This window comes from Pseudorca crassidens, chromosome 1, assembly GCF_039906515.1.
Source record: "Pseudorca crassidens isolate mPseCra1 chromosome 1, mPseCra1.hap1, whole genome shotgun sequence".
NCBI classification, from domain to species: domain Eukaryota; kingdom Metazoa; phylum Chordata; class Mammalia; order Artiodactyla; family Delphinidae; genus Pseudorca; species Pseudorca crassidens.
The window spans coordinates 88,545,177-88,564,371 of record NC_090296.1 but is presented as its reverse complement, the minus strand read 5'-3'; the positions used below and the strand labels follow the sequence as shown (position 1 = coordinate 88,564,371).

At 39.6% G+C, this 19,195-nt stretch overlaps 1 long non-coding RNA gene across 1 annotated transcript in view; it reads right to left on the bottom strand.

Moving 5' to 3' along the window:
- Window positions 1-11,408: 11,408 nt before the first annotated feature.
- Window positions 11,409-19,195, bottom strand: part of LOC137228817 (uncharacterized) — a 45,313-nt gene continuing 37,526 nt past the window's right edge. The window contains exon 3 of the long non-coding RNA XR_010945369.1: window positions 11,409-12,081. This is a non-coding gene — a long non-coding RNA (uncharacterized lncRNA). The remainder of the gene's footprint in view (window positions 12,082-19,195) is intronic.

Genomic DNA, 19,195 nt, shown 5'->3' with positions numbered 1-19,195 from the left:
AAATTCTTTCTCTCCTTGCCTGTACTAGCTAAGCTTCTAAAGAGAAAAGTTGGGTCTTCCTCTCATCACTCAACTGTACTTCTCAACCCTCTACAAAGACACTTCTCTCACTACTGCAGAGAAAGAGGTGAACCTTTTGACCAGGTCTAATCCACACAACTGTCCTTAGATTCTAATCTTTCTCTCCTCTTTCAGGAACTGGCTTCATCAGTTATCATCTTTCTTATAACTCCAGCGCGCGCGTGTGTGTGTGTGTGTGTGTGTGTGTGTGTGTGTGTGTGTGTTTTCCCTCAGCAAATAGTCATGTTCAAAATAATCTTCAAAACAAAAACTATCCCTCTGGCAATGTCACTGTCTTTTAGAGCTCAGTTTCCAGAAAGAATACATCTACTGATATGTCCACTTTTTCACCTTTTATTTACTCTTCAATCTCTTGCCATCTGATTTCTACCTTATTGCTTCAGTGTACTGCTGAGAACCCTGACCCAAGCGTCATTTCCAGTGGATACAATTCAGGCCTTACTGACCATTCCTTTGAAGGTCTCTCCTCTTTTGGGTTTCTGAGGTACCGCTTTCTCCCTCCCGGGTTATCTCACCTGTGCACAGGTCTTCCCCTCTGCATATCCACCAGTAATTCCCAGAGGCTACGTGGGAGGGGAGGCCCTAAGCCTGGATCTTCTAGTCTAGGCCTGGCCCTGAACCCCAGGTCCTGTTCCCAACTGTCTGTGGACATTATCTGGATGTGCAAAGGCATCGCAGGCTCAACACTATCACAACTAATTCAGTTGGCCAAGCCATCCTGGACTCTTCCCTCTTCCTCATCTCATCGTGTCTCTAGCATTGGCCTTTTGCATGGTTATTAAATAAGACGATTACTTCAACAAAGATAGCTCAACTGAATGATTTAATAAAGTCTCTATTTTTAGATCCTTGGCACTCCTTGTGGTGTCCCCTCTTGTCAAAGTTGTAGAGGAAAACAGAAGCAGCCTGGTGTCCACCACACAATTGCTATCAGGTTTCTTTTCGTCATCCACCAGTCCTGCAACCTGGCGGCTTCTATGGTATCTGTAGCAGGCAGAAGGCCCACCATTTGCCGCTTTAGAGTCACGGTTTCCAGATCACTTGCCAACAACTGCAGATTGCCATTCTTCCTAGGGACCACCAAGCCTTTTGTAACTCGATGTCTAAGGAAACAGCTGTGCATATTAGGATGAACCTACTGTCATAAAAAATGAACTAAATTTAAATAAAAATATCTAATATTGCCAGGGCAGGACTAGTTCCTTGTAAAAAAGCAAGGTATTTCTTTCAGGAATAGCCTTTTAAAAATAAAGTTCATGGATCTGACCACTCTAGTGTGTTAACTTGAAACTACATAGGAATACCACCCAAAAGTTCAGAAGAATGTAAAAATACAGTACCTCAGATTTTTTTGGTCAACTTTTTGGATGTAGAGGATCTTTTTTTTTAAGAAATTAGAAGAATATGAAAAACATTTAGATTCCCATCACAGTGCACCAACAGTAACAGTTAAACGAGGTTTGACTGCTAAAGTCTCATAGGACTTAAAATGACAGTGCTTATAAATCTATATAGTTTATTACAGGAAAAGGACACAATATAGCAATAGTATTAAAGTAACGACATGCATCACAGCCAAAGGCCATCTCACAGCAAAGAGTCCAGGGCAGCCAAGCCCGACCTGCATTTGTTAGCCCTCTGTAAGGGCTGTCTAGACACACTTTCTCAGATCTGGAACCACCAATATGAGCACGGACCATCTCAGAACCAAGGAGCCCAAGGTAGAGTCTCAACCAGGGTTTCTCATCCCTGGTTGGTCACGTGGGCATATACTTGCTATGTAACCAGTTCCAATGACAGAACCCTCTGGGTGTCTCAGACCAGGTGCAAGTCAATTTCACTGTTATCAATAAACAATGTCAAAAGCTTGCCTTGAAACTCCTCCCACCCATGGTTACAAAGCAGCACTAATAATCAGTAGGTGTTATGCCTGGACCAGAGGTCAGTGTCAGGTGGGTACATTTCTTATTTTAGTAAAAGAGTTCGGGCCAATTTCAGGTCTGCAGGAATTAACCCTCACAGCACGGACTAACCCCTCATCCATGGTCAAGACCATTTTAGGACAAAATGGTCACTCTTAGTTTGAGAGCCATTACTTGCTTGACGATATATAATCAAGTAGACAATCAAAATGTACATGAAAATTCCATGCATTTGTAATAATCCGTGGGCAGCTGGTATGGATTTAAACAAATAGCTGAAAATTCCAGCATAAACTTTCTCATACTTCTGAACTAACTTTACAATTTGTTTGTCTACTTCTTCTACAGCCATTGTATTTATGGTATGTATCTGCTGAGGGATTCAGGGACTGTAGTCGACCTACCATTGCTCAGGTCAAAATTTTCTTCATGCAGGTTCTCCTCCACAGGGATAATATCCTAAAGGGGTTTAGTTCAGTCTCCCAATATTCACATTTGATTGTCCATATCAGTATTATCACATGTTTTATTAGCTTCTACAATATCAGTTTTACCCAATTATCTAATGTAATTCTACCTTTAATCCTCCTCAGGTCAAGTTATAAGACATAGTCCTATAATTTTGTGGAACGGCCCTTCAATCACTTGTTTTCCCTCAGTTTAAAAAGCATATGTTTTGTTTATCCCCATTTTCTATTAACCCATTACTTTGAGAGTGACAAGTAATATTCTAAGCCTACTGAATATGTTTCTTTGCCTACCGTTTCACTGTATATATAGGCAGTGAAGTGTCTTGATCTGATCTGATGAAATGTAACTAGGAGGGCCAAACAGGAAGGTGATGTATATGTGTGTGTGTGTGCGTGTGTGTGTGTCTGCATGTGTGTATGTGGTTGTTGCAGTCCTTTGACAGAATTTGCAACACTGACTTTAGCCATTGGTATGTGAAACCAAACCCTTAAGGCCAATATTTAAGTTGTCAAACAACCGGTAAAGGGACAATGTAATCTATTTGCCAGCTATATGATGGACCTTTTCCCCTGGGAATACTTCCCCAGAGGAACCGAAAATCCTGCCTTTCCTGTTGGCAAATAGGGCAATTTTTATTAAGAGTTTGAGGCTCAGTAGGGCCAAATAACAGCTGGCCAATCCTCTTCAGGAGGCTCTATAGTCAGTCCTAGGGGAAAAGAGGCTACTTGCTTGTGACTACAGTGAGTTCTTCCCATGGAAACTCTCAGGAATATGCTCCCATTGTGTACCAAATCCATTTTAGGATGGAACTTGTTTGGGCATTGTCCTTCCTGTTGGAATGCTTTTCTAACATCACCCATGACATGCTGGTATTTCAGGTCTTAATATAATCTTATATCCTTCTATTATTGGAGCTGTTCCATAAATGCTCAGTAACAAGCCTGTAACTGTCTTCAAAAGGAATACACTAGAGAGTACCATTCGGTACTTTTCCAGTTCAAAAGTCCAGGTCACCATTGAGCAGTAAATATTGCCTTTGGCCAGACACTCCAGTTGGCATGAGTGCAGGCAGCCAACACTTCTAATATTATTTCATCATAAGGATCATAAGGTCCTAATGGGATAATTTGGGCTACAGCCCTCTGCGGTTCTAAGCAGCCTTGTTGCTATTCAGCTCCTCAGTCAAATATAGCCTTTTTCTGGGTAATCTTACGAACTGAAACTAACGGTATCCCTAAGTGAGGGATACAATTTTTCCAAAAGCCAAACAGGCCCACTAGGTGTTGAGTCCCTATAGCCTGAGAGATGGGAAGAAATAATTTATTGCTCATTGTCTACAGTATGCAGTCCCTCCAAATTTCATAGTCTGTGTACAGCCCTGGCTTTTTTTGGAGTTAATCAATTATCCCCAATTAGTTATATGATTTATGACCTTCATAAGGTCTCTTTTAGCTTGATCCTCAGATTCTGAGATAACCATATCACCAATATAGCATATTTGAACATTGTCCAGTTTTATTAGATCTAGGGCCCACCTGACCAGACTGTGACAGTACATGGGCAAGTTCAAATATCTTTGATGTGATACAGTAATTGTGTATTACAGACCATAACACATCAATGCAAGTTGTGGTTGCCTCCCCCTGTCGACTGATAATGGGAACAGCACATTTTCTGTGGGATTCTGTGGTGAACTGGCTCACATTGGTCTCTGCTTCCTGTACCCCGCTGTCTGGATTAGGTATCACTCCTCCATCAGCTGTCCTGTCTTCCAAAAATTTATAGGCAGCTCTCATCTACTGTTCTCCCTTTTCTCTTAGTCCTTGTGGGTTTTTACCTTGTTATTCCATTACTATCATTTTAGGGCAGTTTCAGGGGAAAGTGAAGATAAATGTTTATTTTTAATCCAATTCAGTCCCTAATCATGTGTTAGTCTTTAGACAGTTAATTCTAAATAGCATGATAAAGGAAGAAATTGAGGGAATTTCCCCCAAATCGCACAACCTGGTTGCACACCAGGAATTAAGGTGAAATGGAAGTGAACCAGCCCTTGTACCGTCTGCAGCTTAGCTTCACGTCATTTGAGTAGCCCAGAAAATCTCTAGCTTGGAATTGGATTAAAATGATACTTGATGGCTGGCACTCCCAGATGACTGAAAAAAGTAATAAAAATTCTTTTCTGAGGGAATGTAACATCTGTCTAGGCTTCAGATTGTTTCTAAAAATAAGATTTCATATACAAAGTCCCATACACAACCAAAGACAGACAGACACATGAAGAGTAAAGACCCTTTCAGCAAAACATTCAACAGAAATATATCCACAGACTCCAGATACCAGATTATCAGACAACAGACTATAAAGTATCCTCCCACTAAGAAGCCCCATACCCATTAGCAGTCATTCTCCATTTCTCTTCTAAGCCCTAGGCTATTACTAATCTACTTTCTGTCTCTATAGATTTATCTGTTCTGCAAATGGAATCATACAAAATGTGGTCTTTTGTGATGGGATTTTTTCACTTAGCAAAATGTTTTCAAGTCTTATCCACTTCGTAGCTCATATCAGCACTTTATTCTTTTTTTATGGCTGAAAAAATTCCATTATATGGATATTACACATTTTATCTGTCCATCAGTCGGTGAATATTTATGTTATATCCATTTGGGGGCAATTATGAATAGTGCTGCTGTGAACACTTGTGTGCAAGTTTTCATGTGGACCCAGCAATACCAGAGTGAAACTGGAATTGCTCAGTCATATGGTAACTCCATGTACTACTTATAGAAAGAAAAAAAATAGTTACATTAAAAAGAAACTAGTAAGGGTTCTTTGAGAAGATAAACAAAATTGATAAACCATTAGCCAGACTCATCAAGAAAAAGAGGCAGAGGACTCAAATCAATAAAATTAGAAATGAAAGAGAAGTTACAACAGACACCGCAGAAATACAAAGCACCCTAAGAGACTACTACAAGCAACTCTATGCCAACAAAATGGACAACCTGGAAGAAATGGACAAATTCTTAGAAAGGTATAACCTTCCAAGACTGAATCAGGAAGAAATAGAAAATATGAACAGACCAATCACAAGTAATGAAATGGAAACTGTGATTAAAAATCTTCCAACAGGGCTTCCCTGGTGGCGCAGTGGTTGAGAGTCTGCCTGCCGATGCAGAGGATGCGGGTTCGTGCCCCGGTCTGGGAAGATCCCACATGCTGCGGAGCGGCTGGGCCCGTAAGCCATGTCCACTGAGCCTGCGCGTCCAGAGCCTGTGCTCCGCAACGGGAGAGGCCACAACAGTGAGAGGCCCGCGTACGGCAAAAAAAAAAAAAAAAATCTTCCTACAAACAAAAGTCCAGGACCAGATGGCTTCACAGGTGAATTCTATCAAACATTTAGAGAAGAGCTAACACCCATCCTTCTCAAACTCTTCCAAAAAATTGCAGAGGAAGGAACACTCCCAAACTCATTCTATGAGGCCACCATCACCCTGATACCAAAAGCAGACAAAGATACTATAAAGAAAGAAAATTACACACCAATATCACTGATGAATATAGATGCAAAAATCCTCAACAAAATACTAGCAAACAGAATCCAACAACACATTAAAAGGATCATACACCATGATCAAGTGGGATTTATCCCAGGGATGCAAGGATTCTTCAATATATGTAAATCAATCAATGTGATAAACCATACTAACAAATTGAAGAATAAAAACCATATGATCATCTCAATACATGCAGAAAAAGCTTCTGACAAAATTCAACACCCATTTATGATAAAAACTCTCCAGAAAGTGGGATAGAGGGAACCTACCTCAACATAATAAAGGTCATATACGACAAACCCACAGCAAACATCATTCTCAATGGTGAAAAACTGAAAGCATTTCCTCTAAGATCAGGAACAAGACAAGGATGTCCACTCTCACCACTATTATTCAACATAGTTTTGGAAGTCCTAGCCATGGCAATCAGAGAAGAAAAAGAAATAAAAGGAATACAAATAGGAAAAGCAGAAGTAAAAGTGTCACTGTTTGCAGATGACATGATACTATACATAGAGAATCCTAAAGATGCCACCAGAAAACTACTAGAGCTAATCAATGAATTTGGTAAAGTAGCAGGATACAAAATTAATGCACCGAAATCTCTTGAATTCCTATACACTAATGATGAAAAATCTGAAAGAGAAATGAAGGAAACACTCCCATTTACCATTGCAACAAAAAGACTCAAGTACCTAGGAATAAACCTACCTAGGGAGACAAAAGACCTGTATGCAGAAAACTATAAGACACTGATGAAAGAAATTAAAGATGATACCAACAGATGGAGAGATATGCCGTGTTCTTGGATTGGAAAAATCAATATTGTGAAAACGACTCTACTACCCAAAGCAATCTACAGATTCAATGCAATCCCTATCAAATTACCAACGGCATTTTTTACAGAACTAGAACAAAAAATCTTAAAATTTGTATGGAGACACAAAGGATCCCGAATAGCCAAAGCAGTCTTGAGGGAAAAAAACGGAGCTGGAGGAATCAGACTCCCTGACTTCAGACTATACCACAAAGCTACAGTAATCAAGACAACATGGTACTGGCACAAAAACAGAAACATAGATCAATGGAACAAGATAGAAAGCCTGGAGATAAACCCATGCACCTATGATCAACTAATCTATGACAAAGGAGGCAAGGATATACAATGGAGAAAAGACAGTCTCTTCAATAAGTGGTGCTGGGAAAACTGGACAGCTACATGTAAAAGAATGAAATTAGAACATTCCCTAACACCATATACAAAAGTAAACTCAAAATGGATTAGAGACCTAAATGTAAGACCAGACACTCTAAAACTCTTAGAGGTAAACAGAGGAAGAACATTCTTTGACATAAATCACAGCAACATCTTTTTTGACCCACCTCCTAAAGTAATGGAAATAAAAACAAAAATAAACAAATGGGACCTAATGAAATGAAATGTCTAAGCTTTTGTACAGAAAAGGAAACCATAAACAAGATGAAAAGACAACACTCAGAATGGGAGAAAATATTTGCAAACGAATCAATGGACAAAAGATTAATCTCCAAAATTTATAAATAGCTCATGCAGCTCAATATTAAAGAAACAAACAACCCAATCCAAAAATGGGCAGAAGACCTAAATAGCCATTTCTCCAAAGAAGATATACAGATGGCCAGGAAGCACATGAAAAGCTGCTCAACATCACTAACTATTAGAGAAATGCAAATCAAAACTACAATGAGGTATCACCTCACACTGGTCAGGATGGCCATCATCAGAAAATCTACAAACAACAAATGCTGGAGAGGGTGTGGAGAAAAGGGAACCCTCTTGCACTGTTGGTGGGAATGTAAAATGATACAGCCACTATGGAGAACAGTATGGAGGTTCCTTAAAAAACTAAAAATAGAATTACCATATGATCCAGCAATCCCACTACTGGGCATATACCCAGAGAAAACCGTAATTCAAAAAGACCCATGTGGGCTTCCCTGGTGGTGCAGTGGTTGAGAGTCTGCCTGCCGATGCAGGGGACACAGGTTCGTGCCCTGGTCCGGGAAGATCCCAGATGCCGTGGAGCGGCTGGGCCCATGAGCCATGGTCGCTGAGCCTGCGCGTCCGGAGCCTGTGCTCTGCAACGGGAGAGGCCACAGCAGTGAGAGGCCCGTGTACCGCAAAAAAAAAAAAAGACCCATGCACCCCAATGTTCATTGCAGCACTACTTACAATTTCCAGGTCATGGAAGCAACCTAAATGCCCACTGACAGACGAATGGATAAAGAAGATATGGTACATATATACAATGGAATATTACTCAGCCATAAAAAGGAACGAAATTGGTTCATTTGTATAGACATGGATGGATCTAGAGACTGTCATATAGAGTGAAGTAAGTCAGAAAGAGAAGAACAAATATCGTATATTAACACATATATTTGGAACCTAGAAAAATGGTACAGATGAACCGGTTTGCAGGGCAGAAATTGAGACACAGATGTAGAGAACAAACGTATGGACACCAAGGGGGGAAAGCGGCGGAGGGTGGGGGTGGAGGTGGCGGTGTGATGAATTGGGTGATTGGGATTGACATGTATACACTGATGTGTGTAAAATTGATGACTAGTAAGTACCTGCTGTATAAAAAAATAAAATTAAATTTAAAAAAATTTACATTCCTCCCCCCAAAAAAACTAGTAAGAATAAAAATAACCCTACTAATATACCAAATCAGTGTATGATTTGTGTGATTCATTTGTATAATAGTTGGTATGACTGTATTATGGCTTGAAAAAGACGATGAAAAGGATCTGAAGGGCAACGTGGCTCTCACGTGAAGATAGACTAAACTGATTGAACTCAGTCTAGAAGAAGGAAAACTGAGGAAGTTACAAAATCAAAATTATTGAAGTTACAAAGTCTTGACTAACTGGTCAACCTCCAATTTATTTAACCATTTTCAAAACACCTCAATAAGAGTACAGTCTTGATTTTAAATAAGATAGTTCAGGAACCTAATAGCAAAGTAATCTGGACTCTGTTGGGTTTTTTTACCAAAAAATATAATGAACATATATGAATATTAATATATGAGTTACTGAGAATCTACCATAAGCTAGGCATCATCCTGAGTACAAAACATGCTTTATCTCATTTGACCTTTCTAAAAAACTTCAAGATAGGTATTATTTTTCTTATTAAAAAAGGAAGAGAAAATACAGGTTAAGTGCTCATGTCCAAATCTCTCCTATTTTAACAACAATTTTCTCTTAAATCACATCATCCCCCAGCTACCTCTCATTTCCTTCCCTCCATGTAGAGGTAAATTTCATGAAAGGATTGCTTGTATTTCCCATAATCATTTTCTTACCATCCTTATGGTAAGAAACTTATACCTGAAGTTTGCCCCACGACATTGTCAGAAACTGCCTCCTCTGAGTTCAACACAGAGGTGAGAGTTCCAGTGCCATTTTCCAGACTTTCTCTTAAAAACCTCTTCCCTTGGCTCGTCCTCTAGAGCAGGATTCAGCAAATGTTTTCAACATCCTTGGAGCTAAAAATGGCCTTTGTATTCTTCAATAGTTGAAAAAAGTCAAAAGAAGAAGAAGATTTCACAACATGTGAAAGATTACATGAAATTCTCATTTCAGTGTCCATAAATAATGCTTATGGGACACAGACACGTGTATTCACTTCTGTATTGTCTATGGTTGCTTTGGTGCTACAATGGCAGAGTTGAGTAAGTTGGGACAGAGGCCTTACTTATGTGGTGCTATCACTGCTTCACGCTGCTGCTCACGGGCTATGAATCACACTGACACACTTAGAACTTGACAGATCCCACTGACACAGTTAGAACTTGACAGTGTTTCAAGAGCCTTATGTATCACTCTATCCGTGACATTTCATTTTTTTCACTGCCAGTGCATACCCATCATGTCAAAACAAGAAAAGTGGACTTCAAATGTCATGCCTCTAAGGCACAGTGGAATGTGGGTTATTTTGATCAAATTAGATGCCAAAGCATTGTGTTTATTATACGATGACATTAAGGCTGTGCTGACATTACCAAACTAAGCCTGATCACAATATTCCCAACTCACAGGAGAGGAACAGTCAGAAAAATTGGAAACTCTTAAATGGAATATCTCATCACAGAAAAATTTCTTCACAAAAGTAAAAAATGAAAATAAGGCTGCAACAAAAGCCAGTTTCCTACTGGCTCATTTGCTAGCCAAGCAAGGAAAGCCATTTACTGCTGGTAAGTTCACTAGATCATGTTGGATTGCAGCAGCTGAAGGAATCTGTCCAGAATAAACAAACTTGCTTAAAACTATTAGCCATTTGGTGTGAAGCGTTGATCCAAGAGTTGAGGACATTGGGAGCAACATCGATAATCAATTAAACGAGAAGGCAAATGATTTCAAGTGGTTTTCCTTGGCTCTTGATGTGTCAGCAGGTATTACTGATACTGTATCTGCTAACACGGAGAGCGATCAACTTGAAGTCTTAACACACATCATGCCCTAGAGCATTTTTCATCTTTCCTTCTCTAGCCAGCTTTCACACATACCACAAAGGTTTCAGATTCGTTCTCTTCTCAAGCAGGGGCATATTTATTCTTGCAAGATTCTAACTGCAGTTCTCAAAGCTCTAGGATAACTATGGTACATTTTCAGAGAGTGTCAGTTTTATTCCAGGATTTGGAGAAAAACTGTTTAAAATGTTTGCCCCTTAAAAGGGTTTTGTGACACATGTACAAGTAAAATTAGCAAAATTCTGCTTTTCCATGTCAGTCAAACTTGTGTTTTTCTTGAATGCATACTGTAGAGTAGAAAATTTTTTATGTGTAGAGAGTGATTGAAAACTCTGGCATTTTTTGGTGTAATCGAGGAACCCATTGATATTAGCTCTGGAGTCTCCTTAAGTGAATGCAAGATGCTACACGAGGCAAGAACAAATTTTGTGGGTATCTGTGGCCCACATTTATACTTTGACCAGAGTAGACAAACTTGAACATGTGACTTCTCAGTGAGTCCAAGAAGGCTGAGATATCTATTGTACAATAGATATTTATCTACCTTATAAGTTTCTCACCTCGTAAATCACTGTTACTACTTGGATTATACACAAAACCATTGGCTCCTGCAAATCAGCTCCATTTCCTGATATAATTGCCCTCAATCAAATGTTTTGGTATATTGAAATATTTCTGGATAAAATCATATGATATTTAGGATTTGGTTCAAAATAATATGGGATGGGGGAAGTACACTGGAGTAAGGTTTCAAACTCAAGGTCGACTTGCTTTTCATTAGGCAAGAAAAGAGAGGTGATGACCAAAGACAAAAACCTGGATAATTTGACTAACTTGTTCATCGTGGTGATAAAGAATGTCTCACTCAATTTTCTTATTTAATAGCTTTTGGTTTATTTGTTTGAAGTCTAAATAATTTCAGATAACAACTGCAAAGCAAAACTGTTAATTTTTTTTTTGTGAACATCAATAAAATTGTTATAATAAAGATTGAGAGTTAGATGGAAATCATAAGGACTATATCATTGAGATTCTCGGTTCATTTAAGCATAGTGAAAGTTTTGGCTTTAGTGAAACAGAAAACATCATTACTCGTCTTTCTTCAACATAAAAGTGTTTTGACAAGAATCCTGTGGAAATAGTAAAAAAGGCTGACTGGGTCAGAGAGCAGATCACATGACACTGATTACTTGGCCTGTGAGCAGGATGTCGCAACTCTCAGAATTGTTTATCACAGGAACCTGAAAATACTGCACCATCACTCTCTCTCCAGCAGCATCCTACACATATTTTTTCAGCATTTACCCTTTTATAGCCCATAAAGCAGTGAAAAACTGTTTGCCGTTTTTTTGTGGGTTTGGGTTCTGGAGACACTGGGACTCCAAAATAGAGAAGAGAAGTTGTTGAGATGATGAATCTGGTATTGGTGTCAGCTGCCTTCGGTGCAGCCCAGTTTTCTGACATGGACAGACTCCAAGAAAAGCAGCCTCTTCATTGAACCAATGATACAAGCGGAACATTTCTTTTTCCCTGAATGATTATTTAAAACATTTTAATATATTTTAAAATATGGTGTTATTATAGTATAAAATGAAATATTTGTATGGATTTTAATATTTCAAAAAGAGACTTCAAAGAAACTTAATGATTTTATTGGCTACTTTGGCCATACCCCCGTACTCTCCAGAGTATGATTTGTTCTCCTCTGCTAGGAGGGGTAACTGGTGGAAAATACTGAAAAGTCCTGATTGAACTGGTTTTCTTTTTTTAAGGAAAGCTTAGGAAGGTATCAATTATTTAAAACTTCTCTAAACCATACCTGTGGGGAGAAATTCTTCTCAGTTATTTAAAAATCAGGCTAACAAAATATTTTTACATAAACAGTAGTTTTATTATTTTCTAATACTCTAGTATATTCAAAGTAGGCTAAGAAAGCATTGCCTAATAGAGAATCGGTGAAATGGGGGAAAAAAATGAGTTGATTTAAGAAACCATGGGCTTACCACAAATCAATTCCTAAATTGAAATTTATTATTTGCATAGACATTAAAGATAATGCCTGAAACCTTTTAAAAAAACTAAGTAAAATTTCCTGTATAATTCTGTAGACAGCCTAAATTTTCTATGGGAACAATTATCTCTAACGTAAAAGGGGAAAATTTGATTTTGTCCCTTCAAATGATCACAAATGGTCAAATCTGTTTTAGGAAGGTTTTTATTATAACCTACATTGCACAGAAAGGATGCTTGGGTGGTATTTGTGGGAATGCCCAGAAAAAAATGTATCGTCTGGTCAAAGCTGAGACATCGAGGTCAGCATTTTCATCCCATCCTGTCCTTGGGCTCCAGGATGCAGGGATTGTGGCTTCCAAGTGAGCGCCACAAGTCTTTCCACTCTGTCCCTACAGAAACTATTTCCTTAACCAGAACTGCTGGCGCTTATTGTGCACAGAGTGGGAACAAACTCCTGGCACAAGGCTAGAATGTGTTCAGCGTTCTGAGAATTGCTTTAGCAATTCTCCCCTCTATAATGCATCCATATTTTTTTTCTCTCTACTAGACATTTCCGCTAGTATACAAATATAGTACTATTTCTTCCACGTAAAAAACAAACAAACAAACAACCACTCCTGACCTCATTCCCCCATCTAGCTTACTGCTCTATTTCTGTTCCTGCCACAGAAAAACTCCTCAAAATCATCTACCCCCCTTGTCTGCAATTCCTCTCCCCTTCTCTTCTGAGCCCACTCACTCAGGCGTCTACCCCGACCTCGTCACATAAGTTGCCCTTGTTAGGGCTATTCATGTCTCCCACGTTGTAAAATCTAAGGCACATCTTCTTTATCCTTACTTGACCCATCAGCAGTGTCCCCGACAATTGATCACTTTATTTTTCTTCCTTGTAACATTTTCTGCCTCTGGTTTTCAGGACATCCCTCTCTCCTGGCTCTCCTCTCTCCTCAATGGCTGCTACTTGGTCTCCCTGGTTCCTCCTGTCTCTCTGACTTGAAACGCAGGACTGCTCCAGGGCTCCGTTTTGGCTCTTTGTCTCAGACTACAATTTCTCCTGGGGAATCTCATTCAGTCTCATGCACGTAGATGACATCCAAATGCACATTTCCAGCCCTGACCTGTCCACACGCATATATTCAGCTGCCTGCTCCACATTTCTACTTGTATGTCTAATAGGCGTCTCAATTTTCGTATGTCCCAAACTGAACTCCTGATCTTTCCCCCCAAACCTGCTTCTCCCTGAGTCTGCCTCTGCTTATTTAGTTAAAGTAATTCCAACCTTCCAGTGGCTCAGGCTATAAACTTTGGACTCATTGTCCTTCACTCCACTCTTTCTCTTGAATAAAATGCTGAAAGAAAACGCTGACGTCTGCTCAACATAATGCTTAAAGACGAAGGGCTAGAATTCTTACCACTGCCTAAAAGTTGCAAAAGGGCTACTGCCACCTCTTTCTCTCTAGAAATGCCAAGCTTCCAACCATCAGCTATAATCACCCTTTGGAGAGACCAGGAAACTTCTGTTCAGACCTGCAACTTCTACTAACTGGGTAACAATTGTTCAAACTGGTTCCAGGAAGGAAGGAAAAACACAAGGTTGGACATCACGTTCCCTTTATACACACCACTTATATACGCCACATATTTTCACACACATTTCTTTTATTCTCTACTTTCAAGTGGTCAACTTTCCCACCAAGTACCAAAGGGGAGCTCTGTGGCCCTGGAGACACCAACTGCTGGAAAAGTTCTTTGCAGAGCACGTAGGTGCCATAGTTGCTGCTGGGCACTTGTATTGGAGAAACAGAGCTGGCCTCACCTCCTTTGGGGACATATCAATACAGAGAGGATTCCCAAGTAGTGGGGAAAAATGCTCCCATGGGTAGAATGTAGAATTTAAATCCCTCTGGGAGTTTTTAAACAGTAAAGTATGTCTTCTGCTTTTTTGAAAATCAGCCCATCTGTAATTTCTTTGAAGATAAGAGATCTGTTTTCTACTTTTTTTTGTACCACTCCCAAGAGCCTGAGTGAGGTGCTTTGCATTTGATGGGTCAAAAATAATGTTGCTGATTGCTCTGAACTTTATCCTCCCCCCTGGGAACTGGGTGGGTTCCTTTATTCTTTAAGGACTAAATCATATTTCTATGTGTTTGTATCTCCAAGACCCAAAGAAGCACCTACTTGCCACACAAGCAGGTAAAGATACACAAGCCCCAGTGAAGAAGGCACTCATGCAGTCTTGGAAAATTGCTCTTCTGGTGGGACATCACTGAGGCTTTAGGCAACAGGGGAGATGAGGAGAAAGGAACTTCAGGTAGCCAAGTGTTCTGTATGCTACCAGTTTATTAGGAGGAATTCTGATAGGATCCTTAGTTTATCACTACTAACAGCTCTGCCTTCTCCTTTGCAAATTGGCATTTGTATTCTGTCATCATTTTTACTATCAACCTTGCAGTCTTTAGTGCCTTAAATTCATTTAAATACATTTCTTCTTCCCTACCCACAATCCAACATACATAAGTGATTCTGATAAAAAAGAAATGGGACATTATCTGATAGATATCCTCAAAGACTTAAAATATTTTTAAGAGCTACATCTGAAAAAGTTGTGACAAAGGAGTATGATGAAATCACTTAGTATTTATGTTTTAACTTTACTTTCTGTTAAATGTAATTTTGAAATGTTCTTTTCTAGAAAAGATACATGAATGTTAAGGTTCTTTAAAAAAAAAAGAAGGTGCACAATAGAAACCTGTTAGAGCTATTACTAAGGAAACCCATGAACCCATGAAGAAATGCCCGTAAATAAGTGCAAGTGACTGATGCAGATTAGAAGCTCTATTATGGTTTCAAAGAAAAAAATGCTAAAAGCAAAGACAGAGGAATAACTTTCTTTTTTCCCCAAGTTTTACTGAGGTGTAACTGATGTATAACATGGTATTAATTTAAGGTGTACAACCTAATAACTTGATTTATGTAAACATTGCAAAATGATTACAATAGTCTAGTTAACATCCATCATCTCATATAGTCATATGTTTTTTTCTTGTGATTAGAATTTTAAGATCTACTCTCTTCACAACTTTCAAATATACAATATAGTACTGTTAACTATAGTTATCATGCTGTACATTGCATCCCCAGAACCTTTTTTTTTTTTTTTTTGCGGTACGCGGGCCTCTCACTGTTGTGGCCTCTCCCGTTGTGGAGCACAGGCTCCGGACGCACAGGCTCAGCGGCCATGGCTCACGGGCCCAGCCGCTCCGCGGCATGTGGGATCTTCCCGGACCGGGGCACGAACCCATGTCCCCTGCATCGGCACTGCGCCACCAGGGAAGCCCCAGAACTTATTTCTTATAACTGGAAGTTTGTATCTTTTGACCCCCTTCACCCATCCCCTCCATCCGCCACCTCTGGCAACCACCAATCTGTTCTGTTTCTACGAGTTCATTTTTTTTAGATTCCAAATATGTAATACTATATGGCATTTGTCTTTCTCTGTCTGACTTATTTCACTAGAAATAACTTTCTTATTAGAAAGGTTGTATTAGTCAGGGTTCTCCAGAGATACAAAACCAATAGGATAGAGAGAGAGAGGGACAGAGAGAGAAGAGAGACTAATTTTAAGGATTGGCTCATGGAATTTTAGAGGCTAGAGAGTCTGCAGTCTTTAGGGCAGGCAGGCAGAGTTTCTCTATTGCAGTCTTGAGGAGAATTCCTTCTCCTTTGGGAAACCTCAGTCTTCGATTTTAAGACCTTCAACTGATTAGAAGAGGCTTACTTACATCATGGAAGGTAAACTGCTTTATTCAAAGTCTACTGATTTAATGTTAATCATATCTAAAAATACCTTCACAGCAACATCTAGACCGGTGTTTGACCAAACAGCTGGGCCAGGTTGACACACAGAGTTAACCATCACAGAGGTAGTCAAGAAGGTGTGTTCTCCCTCTAGTTCTCCTTCAGCTGAGGAAGGAAACAGCTCTGAGTACTCAGGGATGCGGTGCACTGGGCAAAGTCACCTAAGCTTGTTCAAGACTAGCAGACACCAGCCTAAAGCTTAAGTTAAAGCCTCAGCGGAAGAAGTAAGAGGTTTTGGTAGTTGACAAAGCTGCTGAAGGTCCCAGAACTGTGACTAGGGCCCTTGGAAGACCAAATTCAAGAAGAGTTCGGGGTGAACTTGAAAATTCTGTTCTTCTCAAGGCTTAGATAAAACGAAGCAAGATAATACTAGAATAAGCAATAATCGATAACATCGAAATTAGTATGGGATAAAATTAATTATACCTAGGTATTTTTTGAAACTGCTTCCAATTGTGTGTAATGCTTTACACTTAAGGAGAATTCTAGGAATTATTTATGTCTAGGTCCTGTATGAGAGTACTATTTCTTTTAAAAAATCAAAAGCACATCAGTCTTTGACCCTCTTAACCACTGTCTGTGAGAATGGCACCTAGTGGTAGCTTAATTAATACCTAAGTAGAAATAAAACAACTTCTGGAACGCTAGCTTTGCAAATCTAAGCCAAAATCTATCATGTGACAGCAAAAGTCCAAACTGTTGCTTTAAAATATTCCTTCTAAACATCTAACTCTTGACTCTTCCTCCCTTATTCCTCTTCTTTGAATTTCAGCGAAGAACAACACGCATTCTTAAGAAACATGCTTTTATTATGCCTTCCATTACTAATCTTGTGTTCATCTACTTAGCAAGGGCATAGGGGATTGACACCATTTCTACTGTCGTGGTTCCTGGTCATTTTAATAAATCCAGTATTCATGCTTTACATTGTATAGAAACAAATCTTCCACCAGGGCCTTCACTTTGGCCCTAATGAAATATACCCATTTATAAAATTGTCTGTAATATTCCAGAGGTTTAATAGGAGGAAAAGGAAGTGGGGAGTTCCTGTTGTGCTCACTCAAGTTTTCTCACATGATCCCTACCGGGGCCCAGGTTGGCAAATCCACAAAGAACGAGCTCTTTCCTAAGAAAAAGAAAGTAGATGTGAGAAGTTCTGTTTCTCCTGCCAAAACTCTTTCCATCATCCCAATTATATGAAAAAAAAAAAAACTGAAGAAAAACGCAGATTAAGGGATGGGAAACTGTCAGAGATTAGAATAGTGGCTCTATCCTTTATTGACAGGCTAGGGAAGCTGGCCTTCTTTACACTATGGATTTGAAAACTATTATATGATATTGTTGGGGCCAGTGATATCGCTGCCTCTCTGGGAATGGGGTGGATTAGCTAGGAATGTATTATCAATTCTAAAGGGCTGGCTACTAAGTCTGCGACTCTTCCTTTTTTCTTTCTCTTTGCCCTCTAGTTATTTACAGAACTCTTAGTGCTCATTAGCACCTTCAGCCCGGGCTGAAACATGGAAAATAATTATTTTCCAAATGATCATTTCCCATAGATCTGTCTTCATTTCTAGGCACCAACCCTGCATTGGTTTCCATACTACATTAGAGGGGATTATATTGTTCTCTTCCACATTTTATTGTTAACACAAGCTGGTATGGATGTGACTGTACACTTCTGTGGGTAGGCTACGTAGAGCAATGTACCGTTATTCATTTCCTGCCCATTCTTCTATTCCAGAGAGACATTTATTCTTATGCTGGAACAACTACTGACAGGCCACAAACTTATTCAGAGACATTTAATCCACAGCGGCTACAGGACAGGGCTGATGCTCCATTGGTAGCAGCTGCCGAGAGGTTCTGTGCCTCCCTGTTGTGTTAGAAATTATTTTTATGGCACATTTTCTGAAAACTGTTAAGATTTTATGGGCCTATGAACAACTCAGCTAGAGAAAACTGCTATACCCTACACAAGGAAATTTGGGGGAAAAGCAGTAGAATTCAGGGCCAAGTGGCTGTCCATAGTGTCTGACAAGAAAGATTATTCTAGAAATGATGAGAGAGAGAGTAAACTCTGCCCAAAGATGAGTATGGTAAAATGTCAGAGAGGCTGTGTTAAGAAAGAGCATTTTTATTATAATGGGATATCAGTGTTCAGTGGAATGCAGAAGCTGCTCATTTTCTTCCTCCCCCATTTGTCTACTTTTTATCCTGGATTTGGACTCTTCCACTGCCAGACAGATCAGCCTCAATGCGGCAAAGCCTCTGGGGGCAGCCATTTCAGAGGCAGCAAGCAAAGATGAAGAGTTGGTGTGCAAGGTCAGTGTGCAAGGTCAGTGTCACAGAGGCTGCTTTCTTATTCTGAAATTCCTGGTTGATGGGAATGCTCTGCCACCCACTACTGGATGGCATCCAGGATGATTTCTGATTCTTCCAAGGAACTCAGTTCAGAGAATGAGTTAACGCCCCGTCTTTCCTTCACTCCCTAGAAGGCTTGCTGTAGACTAATAATTTCCTGTCATAGTTATAGAGCAAAGAAGCTTGGATTTCATTACAATAGGGGCATAAAAATATTAATTTAAAAAAAAAAGGAATTCAGCTACTATGGTTCGATAAAAAGCCAATATGATGAGATTTGTTAAGTTCATAAATTACCTCAGGGCGGTAATCTGCAAATGGGAAACTGAGTCAACTCTGTGTGTGAATAGGAATGAAGCAGTTTCCCCTGTGCTGGTTCAAGTAACCATCCCTACACTGGGGAACCTTAGGA